The following is a 16,005-nucleotide window of genomic DNA, read 5'->3' on the forward strand; positions in this document are numbered from 1 at the left end:
TGCTACCCTCAACATCTGTATTATAAGTTGACCTGCTCCAATTTTGTCTTCACCTGATTATCATTTAATATCTGGTTTTGTTCTTTATATTATTACATTGAATATATAGGTGTTTCAGGTATCTCCTATAAGGACTTTACTTCTAAGCATTATAGGACAAAGATTTCATGGCTTTCAGATGCAGCCAGTGTCCTTTGTAATTAAATCCCTATACATACAGTGGCAACCTGTGTTCTGACTTTAACAAAGAGACAGCCCAGCAAGAGTAAACTGTTTTCAAAGGAAGTGAACCAAGTTTTGCTTCCGGTTACGACTGAGTAAACTTCTAGTAAACTGACCCTCCTAAAAATAATAGCTATAAGTCTGAGAAACAAGAATGAGAAAATTAATACGTCACTCAGGCAATTTCTAAAGTGAGGATAACACTTTGTGAAAGGAAATGGCATTGTCTGGTTACTCTTTTAAGTGGCTTCTAGCTTGAAGGTAAAATGGTCTTTCCCATGAGAAGCAGACAAAGCTCCAATAGAAAACTTTGGCCTAAAGTACCAGAGAACAAAAGTTTGGGGTAACCAGAGCCACTAGTAATAAAGGGAGAATCATAGAAAAGAAAAAACCCTAAAGAGGAAATTTCAAATTCTATGTATAAACTCTGCTTCCATTGCTGGCCAATTGCTAAATTAATTGTGCATGGGGCCAAATCAGCACTTAGATAACCAAGTTAAGGATAAAATATCTAAGCTGAAAGGTCAGCTGCTGCCCAAGAGAAATAAGTTGTAGTTTGAGTCCAATCAAGTTAACTACCAGTCATGACAACAACAGAAAGAAAAGCAATAAAAAACAAACCTTCAGAAGACTGTAACAAAATCCAGAATATACACAATATTATGTTTTAAATGGTCAGGATATATTCCCAAATGACTTGACATAAAAAAATTAAGACACTACAACCCATTATCAAGAGAAAGAACAATAGCCACCCTATAGTGACTTAACGTTTGGGATTAGCAGACGAAAAATTTTGGTGCATTTGTTATAGCTATGCTCAATGACATACAAAAATATAATCATAATGAAAAAAGAATAGAAAATTTCAGCAGTGTAGTACAAATACTAAAACATAATCACATGTAAATTGTACAACTGAAAATATAATATCTGACATTAAAGAAAACCACTAGATAGATTAGAAGCAGGACTGACATGAAAGAGGAGAGTCAGTTAACTTAAAAACAGATATCTCCATAGTATCTAATCTGAAGAATTAAGAAGAAAAGAGAAAATTAAAGATTAACACAGAAAGTCATATGTCTTTATCAAAATATCTAGCATATGTTTAACTGGAGTCCTAAAAAGAAGGATACAGAAAACAAGCAGTAGAAATATTTCTAATAATAGTTATCACAATTTCTCCCAAGTTGGTAAGCTATATAAATGTATAGACTTATGAAGAAAAGCAAACCTCAAGCAGGACAAATAAGAGAAAATCATGGCAAGGTACTTCATCAACAAATTACCAATAAAAAAGGTTAGAGGAAAATTGAAAGTAACCAAAGTAAGCAAACCAAACAAACAATGAACCAACTCCTAAAATAGAAAGAAAACCGACTACTAATCAGAAAAATTAAAGCTTTAGACCATATAATAGTTAAATATCTTCAAACAGCTAAAATAATTATTCAAACCACTAAAACTTTTATTACAGAATAAAAAAAAATTTTCAAAATAAACTAGAACAAAATAAAAACATTTAGACAAAATAACATAAAAACATTTTCAGATAAAAGAAAACAGAGTTCTTTGCCAAGAGACACACACACTGCAACAAATGCCAAATGAACTTCTTCAAGCTGAAGGGAAATACTAGCAGTTTAAAACTCACATCTTCAGGAAGAAATCTAAATATTGGAAATAATAAATATCTCTGCTATGGTTTGACTGTATTTTCCAAAATTCTTGTATTTGAACTTAGTGAAAATATGATAATATTAAAAGATGTGACTTTAAGAAATGATTAAGTCAAGAAGGTGGACCTCTTCTGGATGGGATTAGTGACCATATAAAATGACTTGAGAGACGGGATTCTCTAACTTCTACTCTTACACCATGTGAGAATACAGCTTTATGCCCATTTTCCTTCCTCTTCTATTTCTTTCACCCTGTGAGAATGTAGAAAAAGGACTTCACTAGACGTGCAACCTGCTCACATTTTGACCTTGAATTTTCAGCTTCCATAACCATGAGAAATACATGTCTATTGTTCACAAATTACACAGTCTGTGGTACACTATCATAGCAGACCAAATGAACCCACACAGTCTGAATACGTCTAAAATGTTTGCTAGCTCAAAATCTCTAAAAATTCCTGTGACTGTTTAAAGGAAAGTTACAATGCTGTCTTGTGTAATTTTATACATTTGACGATTTTAGCATAAAAGACTGAAAATGGATTAATGGGCATACTAAATTGTAAGCTTTCATGATGCTATCTAAAGTGGCACAACATCTTCTTTATACAGACTATGGAATACTGTTACTGTAATAGGTATAATAATCACTAAATAAAATGCAAAGAGGTACAGCAAAAAGAAAACAGTAGGTTTATGTATGGGTTTTCTGTTCTGTTCCATAGGTCTCTGTGTTTGCTTTTATGCCAGTACCATGCTGTTTTGGTTATTATAACTTCATAGAATAAAGTAATGCATAGCTTAGCAACTGGAAAAAATTCTGATAAATGTATCATTAGGCAAATTCATTGTTGTGCAAACATCACAGAGTGTTAAACATAGATATTGTAGCCTGATATACTCTTGGGCTATGTGGCATAGATGATTTGCTCCTAGGCTATAAAACTGTACAGCATGTTACTGTAGTGAAAACTGTAGGAAATTATAACACATGGTATTTGTGTATCTAAACATATCTAAACATATAAATGGTACAGTAAAAATGCAATTCATAAGGTTATGGAACCATAATCATATTTTATATTATTTTATAATTTTATATGAATTTATATAATTTTATAATTATAATATTATGGAACCATAATCATTCAGTCCATCATTGACTGAAACATGGTTATATAGTGCTTGATTGTCAGTGTGTGCGATGCATGAATATCTACTATTTTTGGCATGAGAAGAAAAAGGAGGGGGGAAAATTACTGATGGCATGTTAAGCCATATGGTTGTTTAATAATTTATTTATTATCTGATTAAAGGGAGTGTTTAAGTTTCCTATATTCTGGTCAACAATCCCAAAAGGAGGGAGGATATTCCAGGCAATAGCAGTTATCTTGGCACTAAGATGTTTTCTCCATTCACTGAGTTCTCAGTTTACAGTCAGATACTCAGAAGACATTTTCACAACAAGCTTCATGTTTTTGATCTGTACACTGAATTTAGGGATTTCAAGGGAAAAGCTCAGGCAAATATATACATATATATATATGCATATATATTTGTATATTTAAATGTATATTTATATATTTATATATATTTTGTGTATATTTATATATACAAGTACATATGTTACATATAATAGAAACCATTCTACTCTCTACTTGTATGAGTTTAACATTTTTAGATTTGACATTTAAGTGAGATTATGTGGTATTTGTTTTTCTTTGCCTGGTTTCTGTCACTTAACATAATGCCCTCCAGGTTCATCTATGTTGTTCATGTTGGAACAATAATACATCAAACTACGAAGCTTCTGCACAGCCAAGAAAAATAGTGACAGAGTGAAGTGACAACATAAGGAATGGGAAAATACATTTGCAAACCATACATCTGATAAAGAGTTAATCTGAAAAATATGTAAGGAACTCAAGCAACTCATTATTTTAAAAATCTTGTTAAAACCTGGGCACAGAATCTGAATAAACATTTTTCAAAAGAAGACATACAGATGGCCAGAAAGTGTACATAAAAATGCTCACTTTCACTAATTATCAGGGAAGTTCAAATTAAAACCACAATGAAATATCACCTAACACCTGTTGCAATGGCTATTACTAAAAAGACAAAACATAAGTGTTGGAGAGGATATGGAGAAAAGGGAACCATTGCATACTGTTGATAGAAATATAAATTAGTACAGCCACTATGGAAAACAGAATGGAGGGCCCTCAAAAAATAAATGTATGGCCGGGCGCGGTGGCTCAAGCCTGTAATCCCAGCACTTTGGGAGGCCGAGACGGGCGGATCACGAGGTCAGGAGATCGAGACCATCCTGGCTAACACTGTGAAACCCCGTCTCTACTAAAAAATACAAAAATCTAGCCGGGCGAGATGGCGGGCAACTGTAGTCCCAGCTACTGGGGAGGCTGAGGCAGGAGAATGGCGTAAACCTGGGAGGCGGAGCTTGCAGTGAGCTTGCAGTGAGCTGAGATCGGGCCAATGCACTCCAGCCTGGGTGACAGAGCGAGACTCCGTCTCAAAAAATAAATAAATAAATAAATAAATAAATAAATAAATAAATAAATAAATGTAAAACTACCATATGATTTAGCAATCCACTGCTGGGTTTATATCCAGAGAAAATGAAATCAGCATGTCTAAGAGATATCTGCACATTCATGCTCATTGCAGCATTATTCAGAGTAGCTAAAATATGGACTCAATCAAATTGTCCATCAACTGATGAATTCATAAATAACATATGACGTATATACACAATGAAATACCATTCAGTCTTTAAAACGAGGAAAAATCTGTTAATTATGCCAACATGAACAACATGGATAAACTTTGAGGGCATTGTGTTAAGTGACAGAAACCAGGCATAGTAAATAAATAGCACATAATCTCACTTATATGTCAAATCGAAAAAAGTTTATGTCATACAAGTGGAGAGTAGAATGGTTCCAAAAATACTTTTGATGATTTTCCTATTATATGTAATGCAAGTAACTTGCTGGAGCACTGTAAACATATTTTAATACTAATTTATAGTTTCTTGACCAATCTTATAACTCTTTTAATAAACTCTATTGTATAAAATTCTTATTACACTAAAAGCCCAGACTCCACCACTAGGGAATATATTCACATAATAAAACTGTACTTGTATTCTCTAAATTGATACAATTTTTTAAAAGAACCCTGCTATTCAAATTAACAATATTTCAGAAGTAAAATAGACAGAAGTATAAAGAAAAACATCAAAGATGTTTGAATTGATAGAATATATCAAAAAGCTATTAATGAGTTTTCCACTCTTTTAGGTTTCTAGGACCTCTATATTTTGTCAACACACATGTTGATAAAATTAAAATAATCATTTTGGGTAAACAGGGGAATATCATCTTTAAATGAAGAAGATGAAGGTAAACATTGTCAGAAAAGTGAATATTTTTGCCAGAATATTTTTGAGTTAATATATAGCTCTCAAGATAACCATATCTAAGACTTCCTTGCAGAAATACTTTTTATTAGTTGTTATTTATTTCTAATTGTTTTAGGTACACAGTAATTGTATATATTTATAGAGTCCATGACATATTTTCTTACAAGCATACAATGTGTAATAATCACATCAGGGTAAGTGAGGTATCCATCAACTCAACCATGTTACAAACAATCTAATTATACTTTTTAAAGTTATTTTTAAGTGAAAAATGAATTATTATTTATTACATCTAATTGTATTTTAGTATCCCTTAACCAATTCTACTCCCCACCCCCAATACCCTTCTCAGCTTCTGGTAATCCTCATGCTCTTTTTATCTCCATTAATTCAATTGTATAATTTTGAGCTCCCACACATAAGTGAGAACATGTAAAGTTTGCCTTTCTGTATTGGCTTATTGCACTTAACATAATTACCTCCAGTTTCATTAATGTTGTTGCAAATAACAGAATCTCATTATTTTTATGGCTCAGTAGTACTCTATTGTGCATATGTACCACATTTTCTTTATCCATTTGTCTGATGATGAACAGTTAAGTGTCTTTCAAATCTTGGCTATGGTGAACAGTGCTGAAGTAAATATGAGAGTGTAGATACCTCTTCAATAATCTGAATTGTTTTCTTTGGGCATATACCTAGCAGTGGGATTTCTGGATCACATGGTAGTTTTATTTTTGCTTTTTTGAAGAATCTCCAAACTGTTTTCCATGGTGGGTTTAATAATTTACATTCCCACTAAAAGTGTACAACTGCTGCCTTTTATTCATGTACTCACCAGCATTTGAATAAAAGCCATTTTAATTTGAGTAAGATAATATATAATTTTAGTTTTGATTTGCATTTCCCTGATGACCAATAATGTGACTACCTTTTCATATGACTGTTTGGCATTTATATATCTTCTTTAGAGAAACATTTATTCAAATCAATTGCCCATTTTATGACAGAATGATTAAACTTTTCTGATAGAATTTTTTGAGGTCCTTATATATTCTGGTTACAAATCCCTTGTCATATGGGTAGTTTGCAAATATGTTCTCCCATTCTGTGAGTTGACTGTCTCCTTTGTTGATTTTTTCTGATCCTGTGGAGAAGCTTTTTAACGAGAAGTGATCCATTTTTTTCCATTTTTGCTTTGTTGCCTCTGCTTATGGGATATTACTCAAGAAATCTTGGCTCTGTTCAGTGTCCTGAAGATTTTCCCCAAAGTATTTTTTTAGTAGTTCCATAGTTGATGTCTTAGATGTAAGTCTTTTATCTATTTTTGACTAGATTTTTGTATATGAAAATAGACAGAGATCTAGTCTCATTCTTTTGCAAAGGGACACGCAGTTTTTCCAGCACCATTTATTGAAGACACTGTTCTTTCTCCAATGTGTATTCTTGGAAGCTTTATTAAAAATAAGTTCACATTAGACATATGTGTTTTTCTTTTTCTGGGTTCTTCATTCTATTCAACTGGTCTGGGTCTGTTTTTATGCCAATACTATGTTGTTCTGGTTACTAAAGCCCTGTAGTAAATTTGAAGTCAGGTAATGAAATTCCTCTACTTTTGTTCTTTTTGCTCAGGATAGCTTTGGTCACTCTGGGTTTCTTGTGAATCCATATAAATTTCAGAATTGTTTTTTCTATTTCTGTGAATGATATTATTGGTATTTTTATAAGGATTACATTTAAAATGTAGATTGTTTTGTGTAGTATTGACATTTTAACAATCTTGATTTTTCCAATCTGTGACCATGACAGGTCTTTCCATTTTTTTGGTGTCCTTTTCAACTTATTTCATTGAGGTTTTATAGTTTCCATTGTAGAGATCTTTCATTTCATTTCTTTGGTTAACTACTAGGCATTTTATTTCACTTGTACCTATTGTGAATGACATTACTTTTTAACATTTTTTCAGATTTTCCAAAGTTGGCATATAGAAGTGCTATGAATTTTGTATGTTAATTTAGAATCCAGCAACTTTACTGAATTTATTAATCAGCTCTAATAGTTTTTTGATCAAGTCTTTAGGTTTTTCAAAATATAAGATCATGTCATCTGCAAACAAGCATAATTTTACTGCTTCATTTTCAATTGATTCCCTTTATTTCTTTTTTCTATCTGATTGCTTTAGCTAGCACTTCTAGTTGTATGTCAAATAACAGTGGTGACATTTGGCATCCTTATTGTGTTTCAGATCTTAGAGGAAAGGCTTTCAGATGTTCTCTTTTCATTATGATATTAGCTGTTGGTCTGTTGCATTTGGCTTTTATCGTGCTGAGGTATCTTCCTTCTATATCCCGTTTTTCTGAGGATTTTTTTTAATCATAAAGAGATGTTGAATTTTATCAAATGCTTTTTAGCATTTGAAAAGCGAGAGAAGTTCTGGAAACTGTGCAATGTTTTTGAAACTGTACAGTGGTTTGCTCTTGATTTTCTAATTCTTTAAAATCAATTGAAATGATGAAAGGGATTTTGTTCTTCATTCTGTTGATATCACATTGATTTGCTTGCATATGCTGAATTATCCTTGTATCCCTGAGATAAATTCCACTTGGTTATGATGAGTGAATTTCTAATGTTTTGTTGAATTCCATTTGCTAATAATTTAAGAATTTTTCCAACAACGCTCATCAGGGATATTGGCCTATAGTTTTCTTTTCTTTTGATATGTCTTTGTCTGGTTTTAGTATCAGAGTAATACTGGCCTTGTAGAATGAATTTGGAAGTATTTCCTCATTTACTTTTTGGTGATACTTTGAGTAGGATTGCTATTAGTTCTTCTTTCAATGTTTGGTAAAATTCAACAGTGAAGTCATGGGGTCCAGAGCTTTCTTTTTTTGCTGCAAGACTTCTTCTTATGATTTCAAACTTATTACTTGTTATTGGTCTGTTAAGGTTTGAGTTTCTTCATGGTTCAATCTTAGTCAGTTTCTATGTGTTTAGAAATTTAATTATTCTAGGTTTTCCAATTCATTGGCATACAGTTTCTCATGGTAAATTTTAATTTTTTTTGAATTTCCATGGTATCAATTGTAATGTATCATTTTTCATGTCTGATTTTATTTAATTTGAATGTCTCTATTAATTTTTATTTTTAACTAATTTTTTAGTTAGTCTGGCTAAAAGTTTTTCTATTTTTGTTTATCTTTTCAAAATAACTTCGCTTCATTGATATTTTGTATTGTTTTCTTTGTTTCAATTTCATTTATTTCTGCTCTGATCTTTATTATTTCTTTTCTTCTACTAATTTTGGGTTTAGTTTGTTCTTACTTTTCTAATTCTTTAAACTGCATCATAAAGTTGTTCAATTGAAGTTTTCTACTTTTTTGACGTAGGTGCTTATAGCTATAAACTTTACTCTTAATTCTGCCTTCACTATATCCCATAGGTGTTGGTGTGTTCTGTTTCCATTATATTTGTTCAAAATATACTTTAATTTCCTTCTCAGTTTCTTTATTGACCCACTGGTTATTCACAAGCATATTGCTGAATTTCCATGTGTTTGTATATTTTTCAAAATTCCTCTTGTTACTGATTTCTGATTTTATTCTGTTGTGGTCAGAGAAGACAGTTGATATTCTTTGAATGTTTTGAAGGTTTTAAGACTTGTTTTGTGGCTTAATATATGATTCATTTGGTGAGGAGACAAATGTGTATTCTGCAGCTTTTGGATGAAATGTTCCACAAATGTCTATTAGGTCCATTTGGTCTATAGTGCAGATTAAATCTGTCTCATTTGTTGATTTTCTTCCAGTGTGAATTTTTACAATGCTGAAAATGGGGCATTGAATTTTCCAGTTATTATTGTATTGGGGTCTATCTCTCTCTTGAGCTCTAATAGTATTTGCTTTATATATCTGTGTGCTCTAGTGTTAGGTACATACATATATTTACAGTTGTTACATCCTCTTGCTGAATTGACACCTTTATCATTGTGTAATGACCTTCTTTGCCTCTTTTTGGAGTTTTTGTCTTGAAATCTATGTAGTCTCCTGTAAGTATAGCTACTCCTGCTTGCTTTTTTCTTTTCTTTTCTTGGTTTCCATTTCCATGAAATATATTTTCCCATCCCTTTATTTTCTATGTATATATGTATTTATACTTCAAGTGTGTTTCTTGTAGGCAACATATTGTTGGGTGTTTCTTTTTAATCCATTCTGTCAGTCTATATTTTTTGATTGGAGAGTTCAGTCCATTCAATGCCATTGATAAGTGAGGACTTATTTTGCCATTTTAAAATTTGTTGTCTTTTCTATCTTTTGTCCTTCCTTTCAGTGAAGATGATTTTCTGTGATGGTATGTCTTAATTTCTTGTCTTTTGTTCTTTATCTGTTGTATTTTTTGAGGCTTGCAAATAATCTTATAACTCATTATTTTAAACGATGACATCCTAACACTGATTGCATAAGCAAGCGAACTTAACAAGTGGAAACTAACAACACTTTAAGTTCATCCCCTGACTTTTTATTTTTATATTTATTTATTTAGTTAATTTATTTACTTATGAGATGAAGTCTTGCTCTGTCACTCAGGTTAGAGTGCAGTGGCACAATGTTGGCTCCCAGGTCCAAGTGATTCTGCTACCTCACCCTCTCCCAAGTAGCTGGGATTACAGCTGTGTGCCACCACACCCAGCTAATTATTATTATTATTGTATTTTTAGTAGAGACAAGGTTTCATCATGTTGGTCAGGCTGGACTCAAACTCCTGGCCTCAGGTGATCTAGGGATTATAGACTTGAGCCCTGATGCCTGTCCAATCCCCCCACCTTTTAATTTTTCAGTTTTTCTATTTATATCTTATTGTCTTTCTATATCTTGACAGCATATTGTAGTTATATTTTTATCAGTTCATCTTTTAGTCTTTCTAATAAAATTATAAGTAGTTTATATATCACAATTACTGTGTTATAATATTCTGAGTTTTTCTGTGTACTTACTATTACCAGTGAGTTTTGTAACTTCAGATGGTTTCATATTGCTTAATAACATTCCTTTCTCTCAGATCAAAGAACTTCCTATAGTATTTCTTGTAGGACAGATCTGATATTGATGAAATCCCTCAGTTTCTGTTTGTCTGGGAAAATCTTTTTTCTCCTTGTTTGAAGCATGTTTTTGCTGGCTATGTTAAGACTATTCTATTATACTGGTTAATTTCCTTCAGTACTTTACTATGTCATTTCATTATTTCCTGGCCTATAAGGACCTCACTGAGAAGTTTGAGGCCAAATATATCAAAGCCCCATTGTATGTTATTTGTTTTTTTTTGTTTTTTTTTTTTTTTTGCTGTTTTTAGGATCCTTTCTTTATCCTTGATCTTTCTGAGTTTGATTAATAAATGTCTTGAGGTAGTCTTGTTTGGTTTAAATTCACCTGATAGTCCATAATTCTTGTACTTGGGATATAGGTTTGGGGTGTACTCTATTATCATTCCTAAAAACAAAAAACAAAAACAAAAAAAACCCTCTATACCTCTCTCTCTACTCTTTAAGGCCAATAACTGATAATTACTAGATTTGCCCTTTTTAGGCTATTTTATAGATTTTGTAGGCATGCTTTATTCATTTTTATTTTTTCTTTTGTCTCCTCTGACTGTGTGTTTTCTAATTGCCTGTCTTCAAGCGCACTAATTTGTTCTTCTGCTTGTTCAGTTCTGCTGCTGAGTCTCTGATGCATTCTTCAGTAAGACAATTGCATTTTTCAATTCCAGAATTTCTGCCTGATCCTTTTTAAATATGTCAGTACCTTTATCTGATAGGATTCAGAATTCCTTTTCTATATTATTGTATATTTCTTCAAACCAATCATTTTGAATTTTATCTCTGAAATATCTCTGCAAATATTTGGAATGATATTTCCATCTCTCCAAAATTAGTCACTGGTGCCTAATGTAGTTCATTTGGTGAGATCATGTTTTCCCAGATGGTCCTGATGCTGTGGATATTCATCGATGTCTGGGCATTGAAGAGTTCGGTATTCATTGTAAGCCTTCACAGTCTGACTTTTTTGTATCTGTCTTTTTTGGACTGTTTTTCAGGTATTCAAACAAACTTAGGTGTTGTGATCTAAGCATTTGGTCACTACAGCTATGTCTGTATTAAGGGGCACTTCAAACCCAGTAATGTCGCGAGTCCCGCAGAGTTACAGAGGTACCACCTTGGATAAGATCCCAAAGAATTATCTGTATTACCAAACAGAGATTCTTGCTTTTTCCTTTACTTTCTTCCAAACAAATGGAGTCTCTCTGTGCTGAGCTGCCTGAAATTGGGGGAGAGGAGACAGAAGCAGCTCTGTGACCACCACAACTGGGACTATGCTGGGTCAGACTTGAAGCCAGCACAGCACTGGATCTCATCCAAGTCCTGTGGTAACTACTTCCAAGCTACCACAAATGTTTTGTCAAGTCCTTAGGGCTTTACAACCAGCAGATGGTGAAACCAGCCAGGATTGTGTTCTTGTCTTCAGAGTGATGAGATTCCCCTCTCCTTGCCAAGTTTCAAGATACCATCCAGGAGGTATTGCCTGGAGTCAGAAATCTTGGGAATCTCTATGGTACGTATTCTCCTGTGGTTGAGCTTGTGCCCAGCCACTAAATGTTTCCCACTCTTTCTCACCCTTTCTACAAGCAGAAGAGTCTCTCTCCATGTCCACAATACTCCCCACTCCAGATCCTGGGCAAGTATTGCTTGGGTACTGCTGATATTCACTCAAGGTCCAAGAGTTCCTTAATCAGCCTGTGGTGAATTCTGGAAGGTCTGGAACTCTCCCTTTGGTGCAGTGTGCTACCCTCTGGGACAGGGCATGTCCAGAAATGCTGTCTAAGAGCTAAAGTCTTGAAATCAGGAACCCCAAGATCTAACTGTGGCTAAGTTAGTACCTAAGCTGATATTTGGTTCTTATGAAAGAGCTTTTTTTTGTGTGGATAGTTGTTCAATTTGGTGTTCCTATAGGCAGAATGATCAGTGGAGGCTTCTATTTGGCCATCCTTTCTCTCCTCTTGAGATATTTTTTCATTAAACACTCTAGACTTGTTAAGATACTAAAATACCTTGTGCTTTCCCCCAGAGAGGTGAATGACATTCTTAATGAGCCAATAATCATTGCTTGCATGTCAAATACCATGATTGTAAAAATTTGCATATTTTCTCTTTCTCTCTGGCACCATATTATTAAGAGGTAGCTATCTGATAAAGTGAATCTGAGGATGCAATGTTTGTTTCAATAATCAATTCTCCAGGCCAGACAGGAGGGCTAAGGAATCAGCATGATTATTTTGGTTCTCATGTTAAGCGATGTTATTTTGTCTAACTTTTATCTGTGATAAAATTATTTTTTCACCGTTATCTGACTCTTTTATGTAACTTTTAAATTTGTTCACAGCAGGTATGTAAAAGGAATGCTATTTATTGTGCTTTCTGAAAAATTTAATGACGTACATTCTGCTTTTTATACCAAATTCAGATAGAAAATTACCCATAATTAACTATAAAAACATTGTTATTAATGTTGCTCAATATAGAAAATCTAGTTCAATTAAAATTTCAGAAAAATAAGGCTTTTTAGCATAATCATGTCATATAACATGTAGAACATGAGCTTAAAAAGTACCTTTACTGAAATTTAATTTTAATTGTATACCATATATTTTTATCTGCAAAACTGCCAATCCCAATTATCTTTATGCTATAATAATTGCTATAATTTTATGATTTCCTCAGAAAAAATGAAATCTGAAAAAAACTGAAAACCTTTTGGTACATTAAACTAATGAACATTATTCCTGCTAAAGTCTTGCTCGAAAGAACATAAAAGTTGAACTTTGATGCATAAAATAAATATTTTTATAAAGACAAACTTATCAAAATTAAGATGACTGATCTGAAATGCACTTTGCAGAAAAGTTAGAGTTTAAACAAAGAGAATAGAAATATATACTTTGATAAAATACATATCAATCATATAATTATAAAGGTTATGAGACAATATGTTAAAGTGAGTAGCAAAAAACATGTAGAGCTATAAGTTGACAATAGTGAAAAGCGACAAGCAAAAAACAGAGCTATAAGTTGACACTAATGGAATAGAGTGAAAGAAAATGTCAAAAGCTTAGATGATACTAGTTTTCTTCATCAGATTTTCAAAGACTTTGTGTCTTTAAAATAGCATTAAAACAGACAAAAACTACAGCCGGATGTGGTGGCTCACACCTGTAATTCCAACATTTTGGGGGGCTGAGGTGAGTGGATCACACGGTCAAGAAATCGAGACCATCCTGGCCAGCATGGTGAAACCTGTCTCTACTAAAAATGTAAAAATTAGCTGGGCATGGTGGCACACACTGTAGTCCTAGCTACATGGGAGGCTGAGGCAGGAGAATAGCTTGAAGCCAGGAGGCGGAGGTTGCAGTGAGCTCAGAATGACACTGCATCTTAAAAAAAAAAAAAAAAACCTTTGAAAATCTGATGAAGAAAATTAAAAATCAGAAAACAAAATTATAATACAGTTATGAAAGAGAAAATGAAATGTCTAAAAGACAAATAATATTAAAGACAAGTATTTGCAACTTAATTGTAATACAGTACTTTCCCTTTATTTGTGGGAGGTTTACATTTTAAGACCCTCAATGAATGCCTGAAAGCACAGATGGTACCAAACCCTCTATATACTATGTTTTCTCCTGTACATACATATCCATATTAAAATTTAATTTATAAATTAGGCACACTAAAAGATTAACAGCAATATCTTATAGTAAAATTGAATATTAATAATTATGAAAATATACCAGCATCATTATTCTTGCACTTTGAAGTCAAATTAAGTTAAAAAAAAAAAAAGTGTTACTTGAACACAAGCAATAAGATATTTCAGCAGTGGATTTGATAACTGGTAAGACTGCTAAGTAACTAACGGGCAGAAGGGACAATTCATATCCTAGGTAGAATGGAGTGAAACAGCACAAGATTTCATCATGCTACTCTGAATGGAGTGCATTTTGCAACTTATGAATTGTTTATTTGGAATTTTCCACTTAATATATTTAGATTGCAGTTGACCATGGGTAACTGAAATCACGAAAAAGAAGGGATTACTGAGTAACAGTGAAAAATTAATGACCACATACTTTTCTCAGGCAATCCATGGTGTCAGGGTTTTCCTGAACAGTGTTAAAAAACTTTAACAGACTATTCACTCAGAGATGAATATTTCAATTAATTAAAAGACACTATATTCACATCATTTTATATCTGACTTTTATCAAACCATTTCGTGGTATATGATTTCTATGTTCTTTTGGTATTACAGGCCGTGGAAGTCCTTCCCTCAAATATATGATTCTGAATTCCCAAAATTGTTAAGCAAATTATCAGCAAATACCACATTCAATTATGCAAATCTTGGATTAAAATGAAAATATCTGTTGAAGAAATTTGAAACAACTTATCAGCAATTATTTGCAACATTTAAACTGAGAAAATGACTTTAACATTATGCAGGAAACAGAAGAAAACAAGGACAAGAAACACTAGAGAGAAATGTTCAACTGACCTCTCAGGAAATCCTCATATTTGCTCTCTGAGATTGAGTATTTGAAGTGGCTCATGAAAGTGATAAAAGTCACAGATATTTCTGGAAATTTGAGATGCATGCATCTTTTCTCCTTTGGAGCCCTTGGTGGTAACACGTCTCATGGAGTTCCCTGAGCCACCACAGAATGGTGGAAGCCTTCCAGGAGTGGTACTGTGGTGTAGAGAGATCATTTGAGAGAGACTGTCACAATCCTTCACAATTTCAAAAGATCCAGAACAGTGGGAAGAACACCTAAATGTTTTTCTAATCTCTCCCTCTAGTCAGAAGAAAGGTAGAAAACGCAGCTGAGACAAAGTCAATATGATAGGTGACAAAGTGCTAGCAACCCTCACTCTCAGCGCCTCCTTGGCCTCAGCATCCACTCTGGCGGCGCTTGAAGGGCCCTTCAGCCTGCCGCGGCACCGTGGGAGTCCCTCTCTGGGCTGGCTGAGGCAAGAGCCCCCTCCCTCTGCTTGCCGGGAGGTGTGGAGGGAGAGGCGCCGGCGGGAACCTGGGCTGCGTGCTGCGCTCCTGGGCCAGTGTGAGTTCCTGCGGGCTGGGCGCGGACACCGGACACCGCACAGGGAGCGACCTGCCGGCACCGCGGCCCAGGGCAGTGAGGGGCTTAGCACTGGGGCCAGCAGCTGCGGAGGTTGTGCCGGGTCCCCCAGCAGTGCCTGCCCCCCTGTGCCACATTCAAAGTCTTGCTGGGCCTTAGCTGCCTCCCTGCGGGGCAGGGCTCTGGACCTGCAGCCTGCCATGTCTGAGCTCCTCCCACTGCCTTGGGCTCCCAAGGGGCCTGAGCCTCCGCGACCGGCGCCGCCCCCTGCTCCCTGGCTGGGTCCCATAGACCGCCCAAGGGCTGAAAAGCCAGTCCGCCTGCAGCCCTGGTGCAGGATCCACTGGGTGAAGCCAGCTGGGCTCCTGAACTGGATGGGGACTTGGAGAACTTTTATATCTAGGAGGATTGTATGTGCACCAAGCAGCACTCTGTGTCTAGCTCAGGGTTTGTGAATACACCAGTTGGTACTCTGTA

This window comes from Piliocolobus tephrosceles, chromosome 3 (assembly GCF_002776525.5).
Source record: "Piliocolobus tephrosceles isolate RC106 chromosome 3, ASM277652v3, whole genome shotgun sequence".
In the NCBI taxonomy this organism is placed as follows: Eukaryota; Metazoa; Chordata; class Mammalia; order Primates; family Cercopithecidae; genus Piliocolobus; species Piliocolobus tephrosceles.